Below are 24642 nucleotides of genomic sequence, written 5' to 3'. Positions count from 1 at the left end.
GGGCCCCAGTAAGAGGAAGAGACCACAAGAAGCAGGGCTCCGGTGTGTTGAAGGGAGAATGGGAGTGGGGCCCCAGTGACTGGGAGAGACCACAAGAACTGGGGCCCTGATGAGTGGAAAGGAGAAAGGGAACCAGGGCCACAGTGGGTGGAAGGAAGCATGACAGATATTACTCAGTAAGCTAGATGCCGAACTATCCAGATTTCCAAATGGTTGGATAGCGGAATATCAGAGTTTTTCTATTGTTCTGGATTTGTCTGGACTGGTTTAATCTCAGCAACCATTAGATTATTAGCATTTCCAAAGAGTTTGAGGTGAATTCTGTCCTTTTGGTGCTGTAGAAGCTGGTGCCTTTTGAATTTCAATGATCAAAGGAGAAAAGATATGTTTAATCTTCGCAAAGTCACATCAGCCCATTCTCTGCCTCTATCTCCTTGCAGTTTGTATATTTATGGAGCCCTTGGTTCTCTCATGGCATGCAAGGGTATGATGTTTTGGATTTGTGGGCCATGCATTGCCTTTATTGTACAGGTGCCTTGCCCGTTTACATCAATGTTGTCTTCTTGCTGCAGGTACGGCTACATGAACTTGGCTCTAGAATGGAAGTCATGTAAGTTGAACTAATTCCCATTTGTCCTTCATTTGGATCCACTCTAGCAGGAAGCATACTGGAGGTGAAGTGCAACATTGCAGCGAGAAAGTTTGAAAAAGATGTTGAACTGATGATACTGCCTTGATAGATACCAGTCTGCACAGAGACTGAGTTCTGTTGTGGATTGTTGGTTAAGATATTGTATGAATATATCTAATTCATTCTTCCAAAAAAATTCACTGCGCTCTTTCAGAGAGGAATTAACTCATTTTAACTAAACAGAAGAGAGGAATTTCACACCGAGGCACAGGAGAAGTGTGTACTTTTTGCATGGGTTGTACATGGCTGAAAACATGATGTATATTTGGGATAACCATGGAGACCAAGAGACATCAAATGGAGACACAAGAGACTGCAGATGCTGGAATCTGGAGAAAAAAAAACAATCTGCTGGAAAAACTCAGCAAGTCAAGCAGCATTTGTGGGGCAAACTGAATTGTCCATATTTTGGGTCGAAACCCTGCATCAGGACTCATCAAATGCTGCACAAGAGCAACATGGTGTACCTTGTACTGTGCAGATGCTACGGGCCTTGAACACTGAAGCATATTTTAACTGATGAGCTGAGGCCTGCCTTGCCATTTGTTTAAAGCCAGATGTCATCTGGACCACTTAGAGTCATGGAGTCATAATCAGAGAGTCATACAGCACGGAAACAGGCCCTTTGGCCTAACTGGTCTATGCTGACCGAGATTCCCATCTAAGCTAGTCTCATTTGCCCACATTTGGCCCATGTCCCTCTAAACTGTTCCTATCCATGTACCTGTCTAAGTTCCTTTTAAATGTTGTTGATGTACCTGCCTCAACCAATTCCTCTGGCAGCTTATTCCATGTACTGACTACTCTCTGGGTGAAAAAGTTGCCATTCAGGTTCCTATTAAATCTCTCCCCTCTCACCTTAAACTTAAGCCCTCTAGTTCTTGATTCCCCGACTTTGGGAAACAGACTGTGCACATTCACCCTATCTATCGCCCCTCATAATTTTATTAACTTCTGTAAGATCGCCCCTCATTCTCCTATGCTACAGTAAAAAAAGTCCCAACCTGCTCAACCTCTCTCTATAATTCAGTCCCTTCAATCCTGGCAACATCCTTGTAAATCTCTTCTGCATTCTTTCCAGCTAAATGGCATCTTTCCCAGAGCAGGATAACCAAAATTGAACACAATACTCCAAATGCAGCCTCACCAAAGTCTTGTACAATTGCAGCGTAACAATCCAACTTCAGTACCCGATGCCCTAAATGATGAAGGCTAGTGTGTCAAAAGCATTCTTCACCACCCTGTCTATCTGTGAAGCCATTTTCAGGGAACCATGTACTTGTAGTCCTAGGTCCCTCTGTTCTACAACACTCCCCAGGGTGCCAACATTCACTGTGAAAGTTCAACCTTGGTTTGCCTTCCCAAAATGCAACACCTCACACTTATCCGATATAAACTCTATTTGCCATTCCTTGGCCCACTAACCCAGCTGATCAAGATCCCTTTGTAAATCTAGATAACCATTCTGTCAACGACACCACCTGTTTTAGTGTCATCTGCAAACTTACTAATCAAACTTACTTGTCAATGGAATCAAATCTTTGAAATGGAGACAGTTGCATATTATTTATGGTACTTTTAGTTCCAGCTACCAGGGATAATTTTTTAATAGAACTTTCCCTCTAATTTCTTTGTCATTCAAAAGTTTCCAATGCCTGGCTTTATGCATTTGTCTGGGCCTCATAAATTACCTTACTTTTGCTGAAAACTATCAGTGAATTATGGCCAGCTGACACTTGTTGAGCTCTGCCATTCCAAGGTTAAGTTTAGAAATTCGAGCCAGAAGCTATTCATGCACACAGGCTGTAACTGTCAAAGACATTTTGCTTCTGCCTCCCATTCTCAAACACCAGGAAGCCAACCTCAACCCATCGGGTGTTTTCTTTGAATTTCTTTTGTCCTTAACCTTGGTCTGGTTTCCTTCTCATCTTGGCCCTAATAGAGTCACAGATCGATGAGATGAGTACTACTAATGAAAAAGAGCAACCTCCAAACCAATTGCCAGCAAAAAAACAGCTGAGCTGCCAGTTGTGAATAAAATAAACAAACAACACTGCTGCCTCTCACAGTGAGAGAGCAGATGTCTGACACGTACCTTCTAACTTCCAACAGAGCTGAATAGCATTAATTGTCAGTGTATATGGATGCCTGCATGTCAAGTTGCTTCATTGCTGAAAAAACTTGTATGTAATTCTTTTTATTTTATTGAAAACAAATGTCAGGTTGCAATATTTCCTGCTAGCCTGAGCTCCTTGTTTCCTTCAAACTTATGGCCATGTCGACTAGTCTATCTCAAATGCAGCTTTACCTCACCCATCAACTTTCCAACCCAATGTTATAGACAAATATCCTCAATATTCCAGTTGCAGCAAGTCCTATGCACTATAGTCCCAATGTAGGCTTTAGCTGCTGATCCAGCCTGGTTGAGAGGTTACACACAAAAAGCTGGAGGAACGCATTGGGTCAGGCAGCATCTCTGGAGGGAAATGGACAGTTAATGTTTCAGGTTGAATGAAGGGTCTTGACCTCAAATGTTGACTGTTCTTTTTCCTCCATAGATGCTGCCTGACCCACTAAGTTCCTCCAGCTTTTTGTGTGTTACTCCAGATTCCAGTGATCGTCGAGGACGTTCAGGGCCACCTGATGGTTTGCATGTGCCACTTCCTCCTTCCCCATGCAGCTCCATCACCAGCACCTGCAGATCTGAAGTCTCTTGTGTCTTCTGGATGAGGGGTATCTCATCTCATTGTTCCTTATAAAAGAGAGAGAGGGAGACTCATTTCCAGTGAGTCACGGTGAAGATTGTGAAGAGAAATGATGCTGTTCTTTCAGACGTGTCTGCAGAGTTTGACCACTGAAGCTTCTTATTTCTCTTTTACCCATCAAACATCTCTTTGTATCAGTTCTGAAAGCTTCCATTTGGGCCAAATTCATTGTCTTTTGGAAGAAAGAGTTCAGGATTGCTGCTATATTTTATAGGTGGTGTGTGGATATGGAGCTATGTGTTCATAGAACTATTTCATCTTGTGAGCTGCCAAAAAAATATTGCTTTGGATTGAAGTGTGGTTATGACAAATCACATCATTTTGGAAATTTCACTGGGCACTTTGGGACATCAAGTGTGCTAGGGTTAATGAGATGCTTTCCGATGCTCCTGAAACGGCACTGTTTCCCAACTTGTGTCGCATCTGTCATAGGGTATTTTCAATACATTCACATTGTCACAACACTGCTCCTTCAGCAGGACTCAGATAGGTTCCTTCATTTACCACCTCTCTTTCACACTTCTTCCCTTCATCAATCTCTCCCCTTTCTCCCTGAATTCCCCTCCCCAAGTATAGCTCTGACACCTTACTTTCTAATTGAACTTAATCTCCCCAAGCAACCCAAATTCTTATATTAAATTCTCAGCTGACTTTCTTCCAACCACAGTCCCCTCCCCCCCCTTCCCCACCCCACACTCCCCCAAACAACTCTGGCGCCAGATCTATGATTCAATATTCTGACACTCCAACTGAGGGTCTGCTCTGACCCAAGGCTCAAATCAGACATCCAACCTTTAATGATCAGCCCTATCTCCCAGAGCTAGCCCCAGTGCTGAATTTCATAATGTTCTCCTTTGTGTACTTCACAAGGGACCACTCTGCCAAGTAACATGTGCAAGGACCAATGAGAAATGGAAAATAAAAAAAAAACTGCTGATGCTGGAGTCTTAAAATAAAAGCAGAAAACACTGGAGACAGTCAGTAGCTCAGGGAGCATCTGTGGTCAGAGGAGCAGATTTAGTGCTTTAAGTCAAAGATCGCACGTCAGACTGGCAAAGAGAGAAGATATGTTGGGTTGAAATTACAGAGACACTGGGGCAAATATGGATAGAACAAACAGATTCTCTCTGATTGGATGAGACCAGAGTTACTGTGGTGAGAGGTTGTTGAGGAATTCAGTTGGCTGGTTGGTTTGTGAGGGAGATAGAAAACAAACAAAGGGACGTGTAAAAGGTACGAAATGCAGATTCATAGGAAATGCTCAGCAGATCAGGCTGTCAGTGGAGAGAGAAAAAAACTAGGTTGATATTACAGCAGAACTGCCCAGTTCTGATACAAATAGAGAAAGCAAGTTATCTGAAGTTATTGAATTCAATCTTGTCCAAAAGGCTGCAACATTGTCCTACCAGAAGATGATGTGCTGTTCCTCAAACTTACGTTTGGCCATTAATAACAGTACAGGAGACTAATCAGTAGTATTTGTGCCTTGGATCTCAGGTGCTACAGAATTTTGTTGTAGTGGTCCCATGACCAATAAGATTGTTGGCTTTGCACTTTGACCCTTTTTGCTGCAAACCCCATGACCATTTATCTTTTGGGTGTGCTTCCTGATTTCATGACTATGTGGTTTGATTTATTTTTTTTTTGATCATGTCATCCTGTTTAATCCCCATCTAAGGAAGCTGGCTGATTAAACCCCTTCAATATTTTGAACACTTTGCTTGGATCATCCTACAACAACCACCTCCAAACACTAGAGAATACAAATCCAGCATTAAAAAACATTTCCTTTCGATATTCCTTTATAAATTCTACACAGACTAAACAGAAGATAGAAGACTAGATCACGAGTACAGAAAGAAAGACAGAGGGGGTCAGGGAAAATAAAAGACTGAAAAAATAAGTGAATAAAAGATGGGAAGGCTGAAAATGGCATTGTTTACTGTAATTATTCACACCCACTGTAACCACTGGTCAGAAATGCTTATAATCTTCATTTTTGCCATTTTTACACATTCCCATACCTTTTTCCACTGAAATTATAGCTGATGATCAGTAATGGGAGAAATGAATGGAAATTCAAAGTACCAGTAGCACAATTTTTAAAAATAATTTTCCATGAGGATTGTATTGGAGAGAAACCATTTCATAACATTTAATTAAAATGCAGCAGGATACCCAGCCTGTACTGGTTCAGACTGTAATCTGACAATAAGATTGATTGTGAAAGAATACATTTTCAGCCTTACTGCACAGTGCAAATGTGTTTAAAGAAGTATACACGGTAGGTCCCCAGGGTAAATCAGGCAACTCCTTGCAGATGATTATTTTCTTGCTTGGAAGTATTTTGCTTGACATTATATGACCTCAGACCACCCAGTGTCATTAATATCACAACATTGATACATATATGCACTAATAAATAAATATAACAGGCAGAGCCCAGAATGACATCTTTTACATAAGCTGTTGATTCACAAATGAAATATTTCTCCCTTTGAAAGGGAGATTAAATAACCTTTTTTGTTTTTTGGGTCACAATATTTTTTTGTCATTTGATTCAATACTTTGAACTTTCCAGTCTTGCTTTTCATAGACTGTATGACATAACACCTCTATTATCTCTTTTGCAATAATTTCTCTAAGGGCTTCTATCAAACACAAATCTTTTCTTACAGATTGGCAATTCTGACAATGTTTATCCTCAATGAGCTTTTAAGCAATTCCATTTAAAATTACAAACCTGATTCAAATTATTTTAATGTCAGTACTAATAATATCAGTTGAAAAATCAAGCCTGTCCTCTGGTTGGTGAAATATGTTGTGTTTTTCCAGCTTTAGCACACTGATTATTTTCATTCTTATTCAAGTTTGAATAGTAACAGACCCAACAAGACTCATTCATTGACTGATTGGGTAAAGCTTCTACCTGAATAAATTTACACTCATGCAGGTCAAAAAAAATCTTAATTTCAGTTCTCTTTCCCATGCTAACTTAGATACGACATCAATACACTCTGTACTAACCCAATGTAACGGCACTGTGTAATGAATTGATCTGTATGAACAGTATGCAAAACAAGTTTTTCACTGTACCTCGGTACAAGTGACAATAATATACCAATACTAAATGATCGCAGTCAGGGCAGCAATAGGAGGGTTACAGTTACACTCATTCGTTATTGAAATGTTTTTGAAAATCCATATTTTGCTCCCAAAATTACAGTAAATTTAGAAAATATGCAAACTACTTGCTGTCCCCTTAATAACAACGCAAGCGCTAGTAATACCAACAAATGGTCTAATTGTGCTGACTTTTCCCTTCCATTCTAATGGGAACCATTGGCACCAGCCATCAGAACTGAATTAAGTATTAGAATTCTGCACATGCATTGTGAAATGAGGAAACCTAGGAATAATTGGTAGATATGGAAACCCCAATCTGTCACCTTGCTCTGCCACACAGAGACCAATGGCAAGTTCAGGCATTATGCTGGAGAATCATCTCTTGGATCCTACACCAAATCAGACCTGCCACAGACCTGATACTAATTACAAGGAGGAAATTGTGAGATAAAAGATTAGGCAACAAAGGGAAGGTGAGAGGCATATCAAAGTTATATTGATTTAATTTAAAGCTCTTAGTTATGTATTAGGATTTTGTGTGTTTTTACTTAATTTTTTTAAGTTAATAACTTCTGTATTACTTTCTTCTTAGTTCAGTTTTAAACTTTAAGTGCCTCTGAATGTAGGTGACATTTGAAAACAATTGAATGCCATTAGTCCTGCAAAACCTTCCGCTGGTTTGCCTGGCTGTCAAAAACTGTCAGGGTGTTTTGGTGATGGTGACACAGAGGTCCAGTCGCCCCCACACCACACCATCCAGTGAATTACACCTTCTGTTAATTGCCAGTCAGTTTTAGCACAAGTGAATCACAAGCAATGATTATGGGCAGGGTTCCAAGTCAGCACAATCCAGCTCAATACTTGCCATTTCCATAGCACCTATAACTAAATAAATATTATCATGTGCTTTTGCAGATAAGAAAAATGAATGAAGAAGTTCACTGAGATTAGCCAAAGGATCAAAAGAGGTGACTAAAAGCCTCATTGAAAAAATTAGATGTCAGAAGGTTTTCAGATACAGGGAAACAAAGCTCTGTTGCTATTGATAGGGTAAAGTGAAAGATGGGCCCAGATCGTCCAGTGGCTAACAAGCCACCAAACTTGGCTGTTACCTGGCCTCAGATCCCTATAGTGGGACTCAAGGTGTGCAGCCTTTCAGGGTGTACCTTGAAAGCATTTCCTGGTTGATTTGATTGATGAGGCCTAACACATCACAGTGCCTCTGCAGTCCAAACATTTAAAACAATAGCAAACAATCAAAAGCAATCAAAAGTTTTTAAATCAATTAAAAAAAGAAATTTTGGTTGAACTTCCTGTCCTTTCTTGTTCATTAAAACAGATGGCACAGCTGGAATTATGCCAGGTTAACCTGGTGCTGGTTTAGCCAATGTATTTCCTGGCTTAAGTCCAGGGATATCAGCAGTAGCTTACACTTCATGAGGAATCTGACGGCAGTTGTTCCATCAATAGTACTCATCTGTGGCGAAGGTCAGCTTTGAACTGGAATCCAGAACTTCCACACAGTTGTGGAGCTTAAAAGCTGACAGTTCCATGTGGAACAGCTGACTTGGAATCAAAAGGTCTGGGGCACAGAAAACAAGATGAAGTGGTGAATTGCGAATAAAAGGGTATGGTGAAAAAGCCATGGAGCAATTTAAAGATGAGGAGAAGGATTTTAAATTGAATGCTTTGAGAATTGGGAGGTGGTAGAGTGAAGAGGGGTGGGTAGTAAAGAAGATTATTGGTGAAGTGGGTTAATGATATATAGTGAGTTTTGGTTAGGTTGCATTTTTTGAGTGTGTTGGCCCAGAGATCAACATGTTGAAAATGCTGGTATTAATTTTGCAATTCACAGGACAGGAGGGCCTTACCAATTGTTAGCACTTTTCATTAATTTTGACACACCCCTCCCTAAATCTTCCACTCATCGATAATATATAGTGTCTATCATGGCATTTTCATTAAGGTATACTGTATTTGGAACATTTCTTTCCACTTGATCCTATTAGAAGGTTATTATTGGCAATTTATAAGAATTATAAAATGACGTATTATATAAAATAACCTGTATCCTGCCAACAGCAGCAAACCACCTGCCTATGCATAAATCAAAACAAGCTTTTCACAATCCAGCACTGTCAACTTGTTGATCAAAGATAACCTGTCCCAGAATAATGAAACAGTACAATACAATATTGTCATGAGGTAGGGGGTGAGAGCAGAGGAGACAGAATACTCTCTGCTGACAAAATTGCTGGCTTTAATCTTTAACAGTTGGCAAACCTACTCCTCCAGGCTTAGCCAACTGTCAAAATATCAAGGACTTTGAATGCTTCCATATATCCTTAACATCCAGAAACATTTAATATTATTAATAATAATTAACTAATTTCAAAAAAATACACATTAAAGAGTGGACAACCAGCACCTTTTCCCCAGGGTGATAATAACCAATACCAGAGGACATCCATTTAAGGTCAGAGGAGGAATATTCAGGGGAGTTGTCAGAGGTAGGTTCTTTACACGGAGAGTGCTGGGTGCCTGGAATGCACTGCTGGGTGCTGGAGGAGAGGCTGATACAATAGGGACATTTAAGAGGCCCTTAGATAGGCACATGGAAGAAAGAAAAATGGAGGGTTATGGGCTGTGCAGGAGGGAAGGGTCAGATTGATCATGGAGGAAGTGTTCATATAGTTCGGCACAACATCATGGGCTGAAGGGCCTGCACTGTGCTGTACTGTTTTATGTTCTATGTTCTAAATTCGAAAATTGAAATAGTGGTTCACATCAAACACTTGGAAATAAGTTAAGAAATTAAAAACATTAAACCAAACTCAATTTATTCCAAATAGTGTGCTTATCTTTGTCCTTGCAGCATTTCCTATACCAGGTTCAGCAAGTTTGCAGTCCAATGCTGGACCCCACATGAATCTGAACATCAGAATACACGAGGGAAATTGTCTGTGGAACTCAGCCAGCAAGTTTGGGACTCTGGTTTGTGTGAGTGTCCCAAACTCCCTGACATTTTAGAGTTCTTATGGCAGCTATTCAGTAAGGACCTGCTTGTATTTGCCAGCAAATTCCAGCCCATTAGCGCCTTTGATATCACCAGATCACAAGCCATTCATTTCCTTTGTAATTTAGCATTTGATTACTATTTATTTCCAGCATTTTTCTTTTTATTTATTTGTTAGCATTCAATTTTCATTTCACTGTTGCAAAAATCTTGCTATGTGTTAGTTAGATGGTTTAAAATTCCATAAAATAACAATAGCAAATTTTCCACAGCAGCTTTACTCACTATGCAGGTTTGCGCTTGTAGAATGAGCTGTCCATGCAGTTCTTAATTTGAAGCACTCAAGCAAGGAACTGCCATGTCATCTATCTTAACTGTGGAAGCAACACTTTATTTGTTTTTTGTGTCCAATAAATTATTGAGTTTTGACAGAGTAAGAGGAGAACACACACACAGAGCTATTTATGACGTAGATGCCATTCCACACATAATAAATTTACATTGAGGCTCCTTTATGATTACAGCACATCTGTTGGTGCTACTATTAACAGCAACAATTACAAGGAAAGTGCACGTAGGAAAATGTGGGAACAATAACATTAACATAATTTTATAAATAGATCTTAACATATGGTATCTTGGTGCTGCATTTACACAGTGGCTTTGAGTTTACACATTGAACACAATTGGAGACCTGAGCACAACTGCATGCAAAGCTGATCTAGATTTTAGATGAGTTGTTTTTCCCAATTTTTTTTTGTTGAAATTCATTAACATATTTTTTGATTGTTTTAAAAATGTGTTCGATATATTTGACTGGGTTAATTAAAAAGTAGAATAAAGTCCTTTATAAATCATGCAAGGCAAAATATCCATGCCTAGCAGTTGGATTGGATAAAAAAACGTGTGTTTCCTTTTTATATGTAATTCATGCATAATAAACAAGTTCTTCATGTGTTACAGTGCTTTCAGTCATTTCCTGTTGGCATTTTGCCCATCAATAAATTAGACTGGACACTTCCTGTCACAATTCACACTGGCGTAGATGCCATTTTCTTGAAGTACTTTTTGCATGTGATGATGCCATCAGTGTGTACAGCACCCATTAATTACTTCCCTACAGAAATCAGATTAAATGGTCACGACCTATGACCTTCATTTTTAACTCTCATTAAAACAAGAGTACCTCAGGCTGAAAGTAGCGAGTTGTGTGTGATTTAAAGCATCCCTGCTGAGCCATTGCTTTTATATTTTATGATTCCCCCAAGTCATTTTAACGTATAAAAAATCTCACTGCCGGTAGCCCTGACCATAGATATGTTTGGTTCACAGATGTCTCAGTCTGTGGCCCTGTGCTGCCGCTGCTTGTGGCTGCTTGCTGTGGTCAGACCAATGTATTGTTTTCCACCCCCTGTAAATTCCGAGTTATTCATCATGTACCTCCATCAAAAGGTTTTTGCCAGGACCAGTGGTGGATGCATAAATAACTGGTACATCTAAAAAATTCTGTGCTTGAACATTATATCTTCCTCCCGTCCTATCAGAGTTGATTGATTTTACTTGCAACTATAATTATGACAGAATCTTCATTCTCATGAAATTGAATACTCAGGTTTCTGTCTGTCTCCATAGAAGTTTCCGTGGAACTCATCTCTTTCATCCCCCTTTTCTTGATTGTAATATGATTGATCATATTAAGTAATATTTCACATTGGTGCACAACTTATACAGGTACTCACAATCATCCTGCATCTATCCAGATACATCCCTATATGAGCAAAAGACAGTGAGTTACTGGACTACCTTAAACTAAAGAAAATATGGCAAAAAACAAAGCACTTATTTTCGTGATTGAATAAGTGATCAAGGAGACATGAGTTCAAATTGTACTGTAGTTTGGAAATTAATTTTAATAATTTGTTAATTAATCCACAAGGATCAGTAGAATCATTATGAAAGCTTCTGGATTGCTGTTAAAAAAATCAGCATACAGGTTCATCAATGTCCTGCTGAGTGAAATCTATTATCCTTCCTGGAACCAATTTACAAACCAGTTACAACCAAATGGTTGAATTCCAATACCTTCTACGGAATGGGCAGACATAATTGCCTTATCTGTGCCACCCACAAATTTGAAAACAATATCATTATTGGCTTATAATCCATTTTTACTGATCACCATTGGGCACTTTCTAAGTTAAAAATGTTGCATAGATTCAAGTCATTGCTGGAATTTAACGGAATAAGGTGCAGGTGGATCAAAGGAAGAGGAATGTGGTGACAATTGACATATATGATGGGAGGAGGACAAGATTTGTGATGATGATACCCAGAGGCAAAAATATGTCCCCAGATCTCCTTCCAGGATTTGAGTCAGGAGACCTCCATGAGGAAGTTTCAACTTAAAACAAAAAAAAAATCACTGGATCAACTTTGCCCCCAGGCTGAACCAGGTTGCCCCAGGAGCACCTATTCCTCATACAAACATAGTTTCCTTGCACTGGGAACCCTTTGTAGCACTATTTCCCATCTGTTCTTCACTCACCCCCCACCCAAGTGCAGGACTGAACACCCCATTCATCTATCATACCCCTCTTTATAATCAGCCCCAACCCCTAACTACACTAAGTACACTTAACATGCCAAATACCTGGCTCCCACTCTGTGATAAGCTCTAGCCCTGACTGCAGGGTAATTGCTGTCCCTGGTCCTCCAATAATCTTTGGCCTTGATCTATTGTTCATCCCCTCCCCTGCCATGACCCTCTAGTAACCTCTGCCTGGCCCTCCATTCACCAATGCTACTGGCCCCAACCCTTCGATGCACACTGACAGTCCAATAGCCCTGGACCTGAATGTCAAATTGCACTCCCTGGCCATGACCCTCCAATCAACCCTTGGCCCAACTCTCCAGTCAACTCTAGCCCTGACCATCTAATTATTACCATAACTCTGACCCTCCAAATACTTTGACCCTGATCTTCTAATCACCAGTGGCCCAAGCCTTTGATCGATGTTGATCTCAACCCTTAAATCATCTCCAGCTTTTCAGCTGATATTACCTTTGGATCCTGAACTTCTGTTTGACCCGGCCCTGACCCCATATTCAGCCCAGATCTGATCTTCCAATAGACCTTGGCATCAACTCTTCAATTGCTTCATCTCCAACCTTCAAATGGACTATGACCTTTACCCTCCAATCCTTCTGTCTGAATCACTGGATCATCCTGTGGTTCAGTCCTTTCCTGGTCAGATTATCCATACAAAACTATGGAGGAGGATGTAGAAAGGCCTCAAAGGGATAAGGACAAGATAATAGAGTTGGCAAGAACAAAGCAGATGCAATATAACATGGAAAACTATGAAGTTATCAACTTTGGTGCACAAAACAGAAAAGCAGAGCATTTGTTAAATTGAGAGAGATTGGATAATGTTGGTGTTCTTCTACGTTTCACTGAAAGCCAACATGTAGGTGAAGCAAGCAATTGGTAAGGCAAGTGTCATGTAAGCCTTTATCATGAGATGATTTGAGTACAGAAATAAAGATGCATTACTGCAATTATATAGGCCTTTGTTGAGACAAAACTTGGAATATTTTGGTCTAATATTTTGATCTCCTTACCCAAAGAAAAAGATATGCTTGCCATTGAGGGAGTGCAGTGAAGCTTCACTAGTCTGGTTTTTGGGATGTCAGCTTTTCTATATGAGGAGAGATTAAATAGACCAGGCCTCTATCCTCTAGAGTATAGAAGGAAAAGAGTTGTCATTGAAACTTACAAAATTCTTACAGGGTTCAACAGGCTGAACACAGGGAGGATATTTACCCTGACTGTGGAGTCTAGAACTTGGTGACAGGCTTAGAATAAGGCAGAGATAAAGGGAAATTCCCTCGTGCAGAAGTTGTGAATTTTTGGAATTCTCTAACTCAAGAAGTGCTGTGGGGGCTCAGTCAAGTTTATTCAAAATAGAGATTGATATAATTCTGGATATTAAGAAAATCAAAGGATGTGAAGGAATATGGCTTTGAAGTAGAAAGTCCACCGTGATGTTGATAAATCCTACTTGTATTTCTTATGCTTTTCTTATCAACTCTGTCCCCCAACCTGCAAATGTAAAACATTAGTTCCTGCTGTTTATCCACTCCAAATTTGAACAATTTCTGCAGCAACTTTGAATAATAACTTCACTGTGTGTTTTGCCTGTTTCTGATTATTTTGCAATCCCAATTTATGAAAACCATGAGAAAGTACTTTGTGACTGTTTTTCCCCAACTTCATTCTCCACAAATTTGGGTCCTTCATATCCAGATTACTCTCCTCCATCATAATGATTCTGTTTACTTCTTTTAGACTTATTGGAAAGCTTATTATTGCTCCAAGTTCTTTTAAAATCTTTATATCCATCCACAGAGTGCTTTGGGACAGATTTTATCCCCATTCTGAAATGTATAACAATCTACACCCATTCTTTTTATTATTTTAATTTTTTTATTGCTAACATGTGATTGAATTCATCCATTTATTCATCCATTTCTTCTGTTTCAGTATTCCTTTTTCCTGACTGTAACGTGTTCTTTATTTCTAGTCAGGTACCATTGAAGTTGTTTTCTTTTTGTTTTCTATTTCTATTTCCATTATACCTTGCTCACTGCTTCTCAAATTGAAAGCTTCTAGATGCTCTATTTCATTACCTAGATCAGGTCACTGCACTCCTTGCCATCAATTTCATTCAGAAATCAACCTTGAACATAACAAAAATTAATTCCTCACCATAAATATTTCTCTCATTTTAGTCCACTCTTGGTTAAGTTTCCCCTAAAATTACAAGTTCATTGTAAATACACGCCTTTCTGATTTGCCTTGAAAGTCATTGTTGATTTAATTTCCACCATTCAGCAGTACATAATGTACTCTAATGCAGGAATAAGCTGTACCACAGGACAAGCTGTACTTGAATAGAGCTGGAGCCAATATCCTCATGGGGAGATTACCAGGGCTAGGCGAAGGTTTTAAACTAATGCATAGAGAAAGGAATAAAACAAGATCAATCCCTTGGTGTTGCCCAGCTCAGCCCAAGGAGATTCAGTTTGGATAACTTCTCTATTTAAATCCTTTAGTGCTGTGGCATTTTTCCCTTAATTAATGTATTGCTCCAATTCCATATCTTTCTTCCCCATTCCTCCTTAAAGCTTTCTATCCAAACCTAGTTTGTGCTCAGTTCTGACCAATATACAGGCACTTTGCAGTTACTGCCACCAACACCATTATTTTTTATTAAAATCAAAAATATGTTCTTTGGTTTTCTTTGGTTGTTTTTTATTTCACATTCTGATTTGCTTTACAATGTCTTATTGAAAATTTTTCAGGGAAATTGTAGTACGTTCTTTTAAAAATAGACATTTTTTAGAAAAACAAGCTTGCATTTTCCTAACATTTTTCAGAAACTCAAGACATCTTAAAGCCAATAAGGTGAATTAAGTAATGTTGAAGATGTGGTAATGTCACATTGTGATAAGCTTGAGGAAGAATTCCCCAGTTTCAAGTTTCAAATTTAAGTTTATTGTCAAGTTGTTATTAAGCTGTTTTAAATTCGTGATTGGGACCTTTTGCAACTGCAAGAATGCAGAAAAAGTTTTGATATGATGTCTTGATTCCAAACTTAACATGATCTAAGTGGACCTTTTCTTGGTTAATTAACTTATAATAGGTGGAACTATTTAATCTGATATTGGAATTTTAACTCTTAATCCTTCACTGTGCCCAAAGGCATGCTGTGAATGATTCTGTTAGTTAAACTAGTCAATAGCAAGTGATGCCCAGGGGCATGTGCAAGATGTGGGCAAATAGGGGAAAGACTTCCCCCCAGCTGTCATTAATGTGAAGTGCTTCCTATTGTATGTGCATACTATATGTGTGTTTAGCATACCCCTCCAGAAGCAGTCAAACTTAAAGTATTGACGTGACTTCAGTTGTACCAACAGTCACCCTGAGAGCAACATTTGAGATCCTGCTTCATAACCCATTTCTTAATTCCGAAAAATCAGCTTTGCAACCACCAAGTTCTATTTGTTCCTGTTGTTATGGCCAAGCAGAACACCAATTACTTGAAGGTGAAAGTTGGCAGGATGGTAGATAATAAGTACCTGTGATGTTTTTAGTATAATGAATGGGAACATAAATTAATTTGCAAAGATTTTATGATGTTTTTGAATAATGCAATGGTGAAGCCACAAATAGAGTGACATAGAATCATTGGGGGTAGTTAATGAGGAAGTAGATCATTGGGGGTGTTTAAAGAAGAATTAGATACATTTTTGAAAAATTGGGAATTGAGGGCCCAGGGGAAATGACACAAAGAGATGAGGCCTGAGGCTGATCCAGGCATGATCAGATTGAATGTAGGGGCAGGCTTGAGGGGTCAAGTGGTCTAATCCTGCTCATATTCTCTTATATTCTTACTGAAATCTCATAATAGTAAGTCTTTTCATGATTTTTATTAATGACTTAGGTGAGAGGGTAGAAGGGTGGGTTGGCAAGTTTGCAGATGACACAAAGGTTGATGGTGTTGTGGATAGTGTAGAGGATTGTTGAAGATTGCAGAGGGACATTGATAGGATGCAGAGCTGGGCTGACAAGTGGCAGATGGAGTTCAATCTGGAGAAGTGTGAGGTGGTACACTTTGGAATGACAAACTCCAAGGCAGAGTACAAAGTTAATGGCAGGATTCTGGGTGGTGTGGAGGAGCAGAGGGATCTGGGGGTCCATATCCACAGATCACTGAAAGTTGCAGGTGGACAGGTAGACAGGATAGTTAAGAAAGCTTATGGGATGTTAGCATTCATAAGTCGGGGGATAGAGTTTAAGAACAGCGAGGTAATGATGCAACTCCACAAAACTCTGGTTAGACCACACTTAGAGTTCTCTGTCCAGTTCTGGTCACCTCATTGTAGAAGGATGTGGAAGAGTTGGAAAGGGTGCAGAGGAGATTTACCAGGATGCTGTCTGGTTTAGAGAGTATGCATTATGAGGAGAGACTAAGGGAGCTAGGGTTCCTTGGAGAGAAGGAGGATGAGACGAGACATGATAGAGGTGTACGAAATATTAAGAGGAATAGATAGAGTGGACAGCCAGCGCCTCTTTCCCAGGGCACCAATGCTCAATGCAAGAGGGCATGGCTTTAAAGTAATGGGTGGGAAGTTCAAGGGAGATATCAGAAGAAGGTTTTAACCCAGATAGTGGTTGGGGCATGAAATGCGCTGCCTGAGGCGGTGGTGGATGCAGGTACATTGGTCAAATTCAAGAGATTGCTAGATAGACATATGGAGGAATTTAAAATAGAGGGATATGTGGGAAGAAGGGGTTAGACAGTCTTAGGCGAGGTTTAAAGGTCGGTACAACACTGTGGGCCGAAGGCCCTGTATTGTGCCGTACTGTTCTATAAGTTAAAGAAAACAGGGTATACTGCATAGATGTGCCAGTATTATATCAGGGATCAGAGCTGTAGTGGTAAAGAGAAACAGGCAGGATTTTCAAAGAAACAGAGGAGGCTCTTGTTATGATGAAAATATATGACAAGAGACATAAGAAGGTAGGAATATAAGAAATAAAAGCAGGAGCAGGCAAATTAGGCTATCTTCTTGTAATAATCCTATATCTCTTTATTCTACTCGCATTCGGTATCTCAGTTTTGAAAATTCTCAGTGACTGATCTCTGCAGCCCTATTGGGTAGAGAATTCCAAAGATTTGTTACCCTCTGGGGAAGATGTCTCTTCTCACCTCAGTCCTGAATGCCTGATGCTTTATTTTGAGATCATGATGTCTGTTTGAAGCCAACCCAGCCAGGGAAACAACTTCCCTTCACCTCCCTGTAAGAATTCCATATGTTTCAATGCCGGCAATGGTGGTGGAGGTGGATACGATAGGGTCATTTAAGCGACTGTTGGATAGGTACATAGAGCTGAGTAAAATAGAGGGCTATGGGTAAGCCTAGTAATTTCTAGGGTAGGGACATGTTCGGCACAGCTTTGTGGGCCGAAGGGCCTGAATTGTGCTGTAGCTTTTCTATGTTCTATGTTCTATGTTCTATCACCTTTCGGTCTTCTGGGCTCAAAAGAGAATAGGCATCATCTGCTTGATACCTCCACATAATAGAGCAAGAAATTTTCCTCTGGTTGGGAAGATATCAAAAGAACAACACTTTAAAATTATTGCTGAGAAAGTAGCATTCCATTCATCTCATTTCTATATTTTAAGTTTTCACCTGATAATTAACACTGGAATTTATTCAGATTTTTAGATTCACCCTCAGTTCAAAATGCACAATCAGCGCAATTAAGTTCATTTAATTAATTTGGCAGTTTAATTGCTTAGTTTTAAGAGCAGCCAAACTATTATACAGCCTGAATTACACCGGTACCTTGTCACCCATTCCTAATCAGGCCAATGTAATTTCCTTATCCCCTCACAGAAAAAAACACACTCTATCTGCACTTCACTCAATCAGCCTCTCAAATCAAAAGACCTGACTGACTCAGGGACTGCCTTTTTTTTTGCTTATTCTCTCTATTTTAGCAAGGCATAACACCATCAAAGTTCAAGATAAAATACTATTTTAAACAAATTTTCCTTCAGAAAATGTTCCCAATTATAGCAGTTTACAGTACAAAAACAACCAATTATTTCTGTGCCAGGACAATTCAAAACTAATCCCACTGCCCTGCACTCTTCACACAGCCCAATACCATTCTCTGCTTCAAATAATTATCCACTTTCCCTTAAAAGATGTGATAGTCTGTACATCAAATACTCCCTGTGGCAAAGCATTCCATGCTCCAACAATCCCATGCATAAAGAATTTTCTTCTAACCTCTCTTCTCATCTGTCAACTTAGGATAGAGAAATGCAAAAAATATACTAAACAGACCTTAAAAGAGCAATTCACATATGCTATAATTACAATCTGATCCAGGAACTTATTGGAAAAGAAATTCTGCTGTGAAATGTAATGTTTTTATGTGATATGCTGTGAAATTTTATTTAAAACCCAATTGCTACCTGAATTTCTATTGACATAGTAGTCATTTAGTTTACTGCTGAATTCATTGAAAGCTGTCTTTGTATATGCGCAGAAGCTACTGGATAAGCTGGAAGAGAGGTCAATTGATGTATAACCAATGACTGGCATCATTCTTATATTTTCAACTGTGGAAATAAGGTTAGAATTTGGAGCAAACCTTAGCAGTGGGTGAAGGCTTGCTCCTGTATTTCAGGGAAGGGTCTAACCCACCTTGGCCTCTGCTTGGAAGTCAGTGGTGCAATTACCTCAGGATGAACTTTGTACTTCAAGACAGGTTTCTTTTTTCTTTTTCTTCTCGTTGGTTCCTGAGGAGTCCTGATTACGTTACCCACCCCTGGTATCTTCCTCCACTGTGTGGCATCCCATTGACTGCTGGAAACACATGAGGCCTCTACTTTTACCCCGATTTTGTCTCTCGTGAGCATAACTCCCTCAAAGCAACTCAAGTAGTTCGGGGGTGGGGGGGGGGGGGAACTGCAAAGAAAAAGTTGCAGTTTGTATGCACCTTTGGCTTATCTTCTGTGCATTCAAAACTTGGGTTGGCTGATTCTGTGCACAATGCATGGCACATTGTGGTTATGAAATATAATTTCCCCACATCCTCAAGCAACCCTGGCTCATGCGTCCCCACCCAGTGCCGCTACAATGCATGCTTTTACATATTAAAGCATTTCTAAACCATTGCTTTGTTGTCCATTCAGGTGCATACTTGCTCGAAGGAAATAACATCCTATTTCCTGCAGTGATGTTAGGTCAACATTCTGTCAGTAACAGTTTAAACAATGAGCATCATGTGCTCCTTTTACTAGAATGCAGAGCTGCTGTCATAGATATAATTGAGTTTCCTTTGGTGGAATAGTGAAATGGGTGCTGAATGGGTGCTCTGCTAACAAATCATTGAACATTAAGAGTTAGCATGCAATTTTGGCTGCAGTTTTTTGCCTATATTTGAACTTGCCTGGGAATGATGAAGAGAGACACCTCCAGGTTCAGCATCAGAGTGTGATTTAAAGTAATTTTCCTGGAGCTGTATATGCAGACTCCAATTATCCACTTCCACTGAAGATATTGATTGTGCTGGCTGACAAACAATGGTATAATTTACCGTGGCTCGACACTGAGGGAGAGGATTAATAGGATATTTGCTGTGATACTCGAAGTGGCTAATTGAAGTGGAAGAAGGATGCATGTATCCACATTGAGGAAAGAGTCCAGCCTGTTCTCCTGTCCGTCCCATTCATTTCTCCTGCAGCAACTTGTGCCTCTCTCCCTAAGCTCATGTCCTTCTCCGATTCTCCTTGCAGACCAACAGGAACTGAAACCATCAGAGAATTACAGGAATGAATTTTGATAGGATCTTAATGAAATATTGATGCTGTGTCCAGAAAATCTCATGACATGCTTCAAAAGCCCTTTTCAAACCCCAACAATAATGAGACTCAGCAAGAAAGTTGATATCAGCTCCATAATGATCCTCAGAGCTGCCATTCTGAGGGCAGGCTTTGACTCCCTTATGCTGTCCTGGGCTAAATACAGACTAAAAAATATTTTAGCTTGATCACACTGTGAAGGATCTTCAGTGCCTAAAACGTTCACCAAAGTTCACCCATAGGCCTTTTCTTTTGTGTTATTATGTTGCCTTACCAGTAAATGAGATAAGGGCTTAACATCCACCACAACACTCCAAATACATAAGTAAAGTTGCTGGTTATAACGTATTTCTGACTGAACTCACTTCTCACTTATCTCAAGCAACACTTTCAGGGAATATATTTTTCATAACTATTAGTATAAAATCATTTTCCTTTTTTTATTAAATTCAATGAATGTATCCCTTTTTCCTTGTTCCAAATCATGTTAATCCTCTCTCTAAGCTCAGTTCTATGTATATTCTTAACATTTTTGTAACTACAAATGCCCCATTTTTTGGCAAATTCCTTCCCACCACAATCATTGACACCTAACTTTAGTAACAAATCACATAACTTATTTGACTTCACATTGTTACTGTAAAACAAGCTATAAAGCCTAGGTCAAGAAACTCCAAAATATTTTACAATTGCAGAAAGAAGTTATTTCAATAAAAAGCAGTTTCAACGTTAAAAGCAAGAAAACAGTGGACAACACTGCATTCTTTTTGTGTTTAAGATTAACAAACAAGATAAATTGCATGTATAGTTCAAAAAACATTAATTTTGTTCCAAGCATACAGCAGATATTTAACAGTTCATTTTGAAACTGATGTATTAAGCAATGCGTAACATGTCTTTGTTTTCTAATTTTAGTCATAGAATTTTTTCTGCAAATAAGAAAATCACTTGGGCCTTGAAATTACACCACAGATATTGGTGAATTAATACTTAAATTGATCATATGAAATTTCATTGTGTATAAAGTTTATTTTCACCAGCCATTCAAACACTTTGTTGAAGCTATGATCCTTTTACCAAATTTGCATAGCACTGAAATTATAGGTTAAAGTGTTTTATATAAACAGGTTATGATCTGTACATGAAAATTCAACAATATAATTTTAATGTGTGGTATGGTATGCATTTATTAGATACAGAGATGGATATTACAGGAGAATAATTAAGTTTTAGTTTAGAGAATAAGGTTCAGTGATATTAAAAATGATGTATCTATATTTCTATGTCATTTTAGCTGTAGTTTTCCTAAATAAGTTCATAAATGTGTTGGTAAAGTGCTGTTTCTCAAACCCATGTACAAACATAATAATATTGGAGCTTGCAATGCTGCTTATTTAATTTAACTGAGTAACAGTCATATTCATTTATAAACCAGTCACTCATTTGTGAGCATATACTGCTTTTCCTCAATACTAAATAGCAATATTAAAAATGTATGAAGTTTATGTAAAGCAGAAAAGTATACACTGTGAATGGCAATTCAATGAGTACTGCTTGTCCTTGAAATACTGCTCTTGCATTTGAGTCTATTTTATTTACCTATCAATTTTATATCATAATATTTATTGATTGTGATATCAAGTGTCATATATATGGGATATTAGTATTTAAAATATTGTATTCTAATTACTGGGGAAAGATTTGTTCAGTTCATTGCAGAAAGATGCATGAAACACCTTCCTACATTTGGTTTTCACTCCGATGAAGCATGATCCTCCAATATTTGAAACAAATTTATGTTTTTTCTTTGTTTTCCCATACATCGCCAGCAAATTTTCTTCCCTCTGAACTTGTTGAGTGAAAATTTCACTCTTTGGTCACTGCAAAAGGATCATTCTTGAAACATGAGCTTGGATTTTGAGTGATAGTAAGCTTTTTTTTATCAAGAGGAAAGTGCTCACCAGACGTCAACAAATGTGATTTTTCAGGAAGAATTTTGGGTTAGTTTCACTTCTGGGGCGATCTGAGTTCCCTGATGCTGTCACATTTGAGACCTAGTAATAATGGCATTAAAATCCAACTCCTAGTTGGTCTGTTTGGCTCAGTTCCACATCAGCTGGGGCTGTTAAAGGGTTTCGATCCATGATTCTGTGGTGAAATACTGTATGTGCGAAAATCAGAATTCAATAAAATACTTGGATCATGTAACTCAAGGTTTGCCATGTTTGTATCCAAGATTCATGCTTTGGTTGTTAGCAAGAACAAAGAGGTGTCTGATTAGCACTAGGTTTAAAATCTTCTTATTCTGGGATTAGGGAAAGTGTGGATTTTATGAGGTAAAATCTTGGTTCTTTGATGGATGGCTGTTGCTTCATCGATATTTTGACAGTGAAAACAGCAAAAGCAGGGTTAGTTTTCTGGCCAGTCAGACACAGATGGAGTCGCCCCGGCGATGTGTGAAAAAGGTCCGGCGTCTGCGCTGCGCCGCGGCCTTTGCTTTGGTCTTTAGGGCAGGCACGATAGTATAGCAGTTAGCGTATCGCTATTACAGCACCAGTGACCCAGGTTCAATTCCCGCCGCTGTCTGTAAGGAGTTTGTACGTTCTCCCCGTGTCTGCGAGGGTTTCCTCCCGGTGCTCCGGTTTCCTCCCACATTCCAAAGATGTACGGGTTAGGAAGTTGTGGGCATGCCATGTTGGTGCCGGAAGCGTGGCAACACTTGCAGGCAGCTGCCCAGAACACTCTACACAAAAGATACATTTCACTGTATGTTTCGATGTACATGTGACTATTAAAGTTATCTCATCTTATCTTATCTTACACAGGCAGTCATTTCAAGAAATTGGTCAATACTTCATTAGCAGTGGATAATTTTACTGCAGTTTTAGTGAAACAAAAATAAAATGTTGATCATTGTTATTTGACTCTGTGCTTTGAGGTTTAGTTTATGGGCAGAATGCATTTGGACATGGTTGCATGTTTGCAGATAATATACCCTAAAGAGAATTCTGAAATCCACCGAGCCTGATTCAGCTCTGAGACCACTGACACATGAAAGGAATAAATTAATGACACTGGGTGGGTTCTGGCAGGAGCAATCACAAAGTTATCATGAATAACGATTAGTATAATGTGTACAAACAGTGAGACATATTTTACGCACAGTGGGAATTCCCGCTGTCAGGTTGTAGTCCCCAGAGTAACAACTTAGTCCTCGGGGTGTCAGTACATAATTCTGATCCAGGTGGTGAAGTAAATTTCAACAGGGAGAATAACTTGTGTTAATTAATCAATGAATTAATTGAATAAATATAATTCATAAATGCCAGACTGTGGACAGGACCTAAGGCTGTTCTAATTACATGTCAAGAGCAAGACTGTGCAAATCAAGCCAATTGCTTTGTAAGATAAAAATTGGATCCAATCTTATTTGCATATTGTTCCTCTTTATATTTTAACAGCAGGTCAGCTGGAATCCCCATTTTCCAAGATAAATGTGGAGCTTGAGGATTTTCCAAGTCATAATGAGATTTTAAATCTGTTGATAGAGGAATGTTAAATTCAAGCCTATTTCCATCTGTACAGAGTTTGGGTAATTTAGTAGATATGTTTAAAATTTTGAAGGCACACAAAAAAAATCCACATGGAACTCCTTGATCAGCTCTTTTGGATGGATAATTCACAAAAACAATATTGTGTCAAGAACGTCCTTGAACTAAGATCTTCCTTATCCCATCTCACATTGCTGTTAAACATGAACTACTTTGCTGCAGGTCTGGATTCCTGGGAAGGATTTATTGGATGTTCTTCCCTAAACCAAATGAATTTAATGATGTTAAGAACATAAGAAACTGGAGCAGAAGAAAGTCTTTGAATAAGATGATGACTGATCTGAGTTTTAGTCTTAGCCTCATTTTCCTTGCCAAATTCCCATAAAACATGATTCTCTTATCATCTGAAAATCTGTCTATCTCAATTGTTAATCTGCTTAATGACACAGCATCCAGAACTCACCGGAGAAGAGAATTCCAAAGACTCACAACCCTCTGAGAGAGAAAATAAATCCTGTTGACCTCAGTCATAAGTGGTAAGAACATAAAAACAATAAATATTTATCAAGCTCGTGGTTGGCATGGATAAGTTGGGCCGAAGGGCCTGTTTCCATGCCGTATAACTCTATGACTATGACTATATGGCTCATCTTCAATCTCAATGCCATTTTGCTAGACAATCACCTTATCCCATGATTCCCTTAATATCCAGTAGTTTATCAATCTGTTTTGAATCAACATGACCAAGCCTCCTCAGCTCTCTGAAATTGAGAATTCCAATGTTTCACGATCTTCTGAGTGAAGGAAATTTTCCTCATCTCATTCCTATACATCCTACCTCTCATTCTCAAGTTGTGCCCCCGGACTTAGATTGCTCATTCAGGAGAAACATCTTCCCTGCACCTAGCCTAAGTTTCAATGAGAAATCCTCCCTTTCTTCTGAACTCCAGAAAATACTGACCCAGTCTACCTAATCTCTCCTCATAAGGCAAATGTGTCTTCTTGGAATCAGACTACTGAATCTTTGCTACACTCCCTCTATGTGAAA

The sequence above is a fragment of the Pristis pectinata genome, chromosome 2, assembly GCF_009764475.1.
Source record: "Pristis pectinata isolate sPriPec2 chromosome 2, sPriPec2.1.pri, whole genome shotgun sequence".
NCBI lineage: Eukaryota > Metazoa > Chordata > Chondrichthyes > Rhinopristiformes > Pristidae > Pristis > Pristis pectinata.
The sequence above is the reverse complement of the archived record's forward strand: the minus strand, read 5'-3'. Positions refer to the sequence as shown.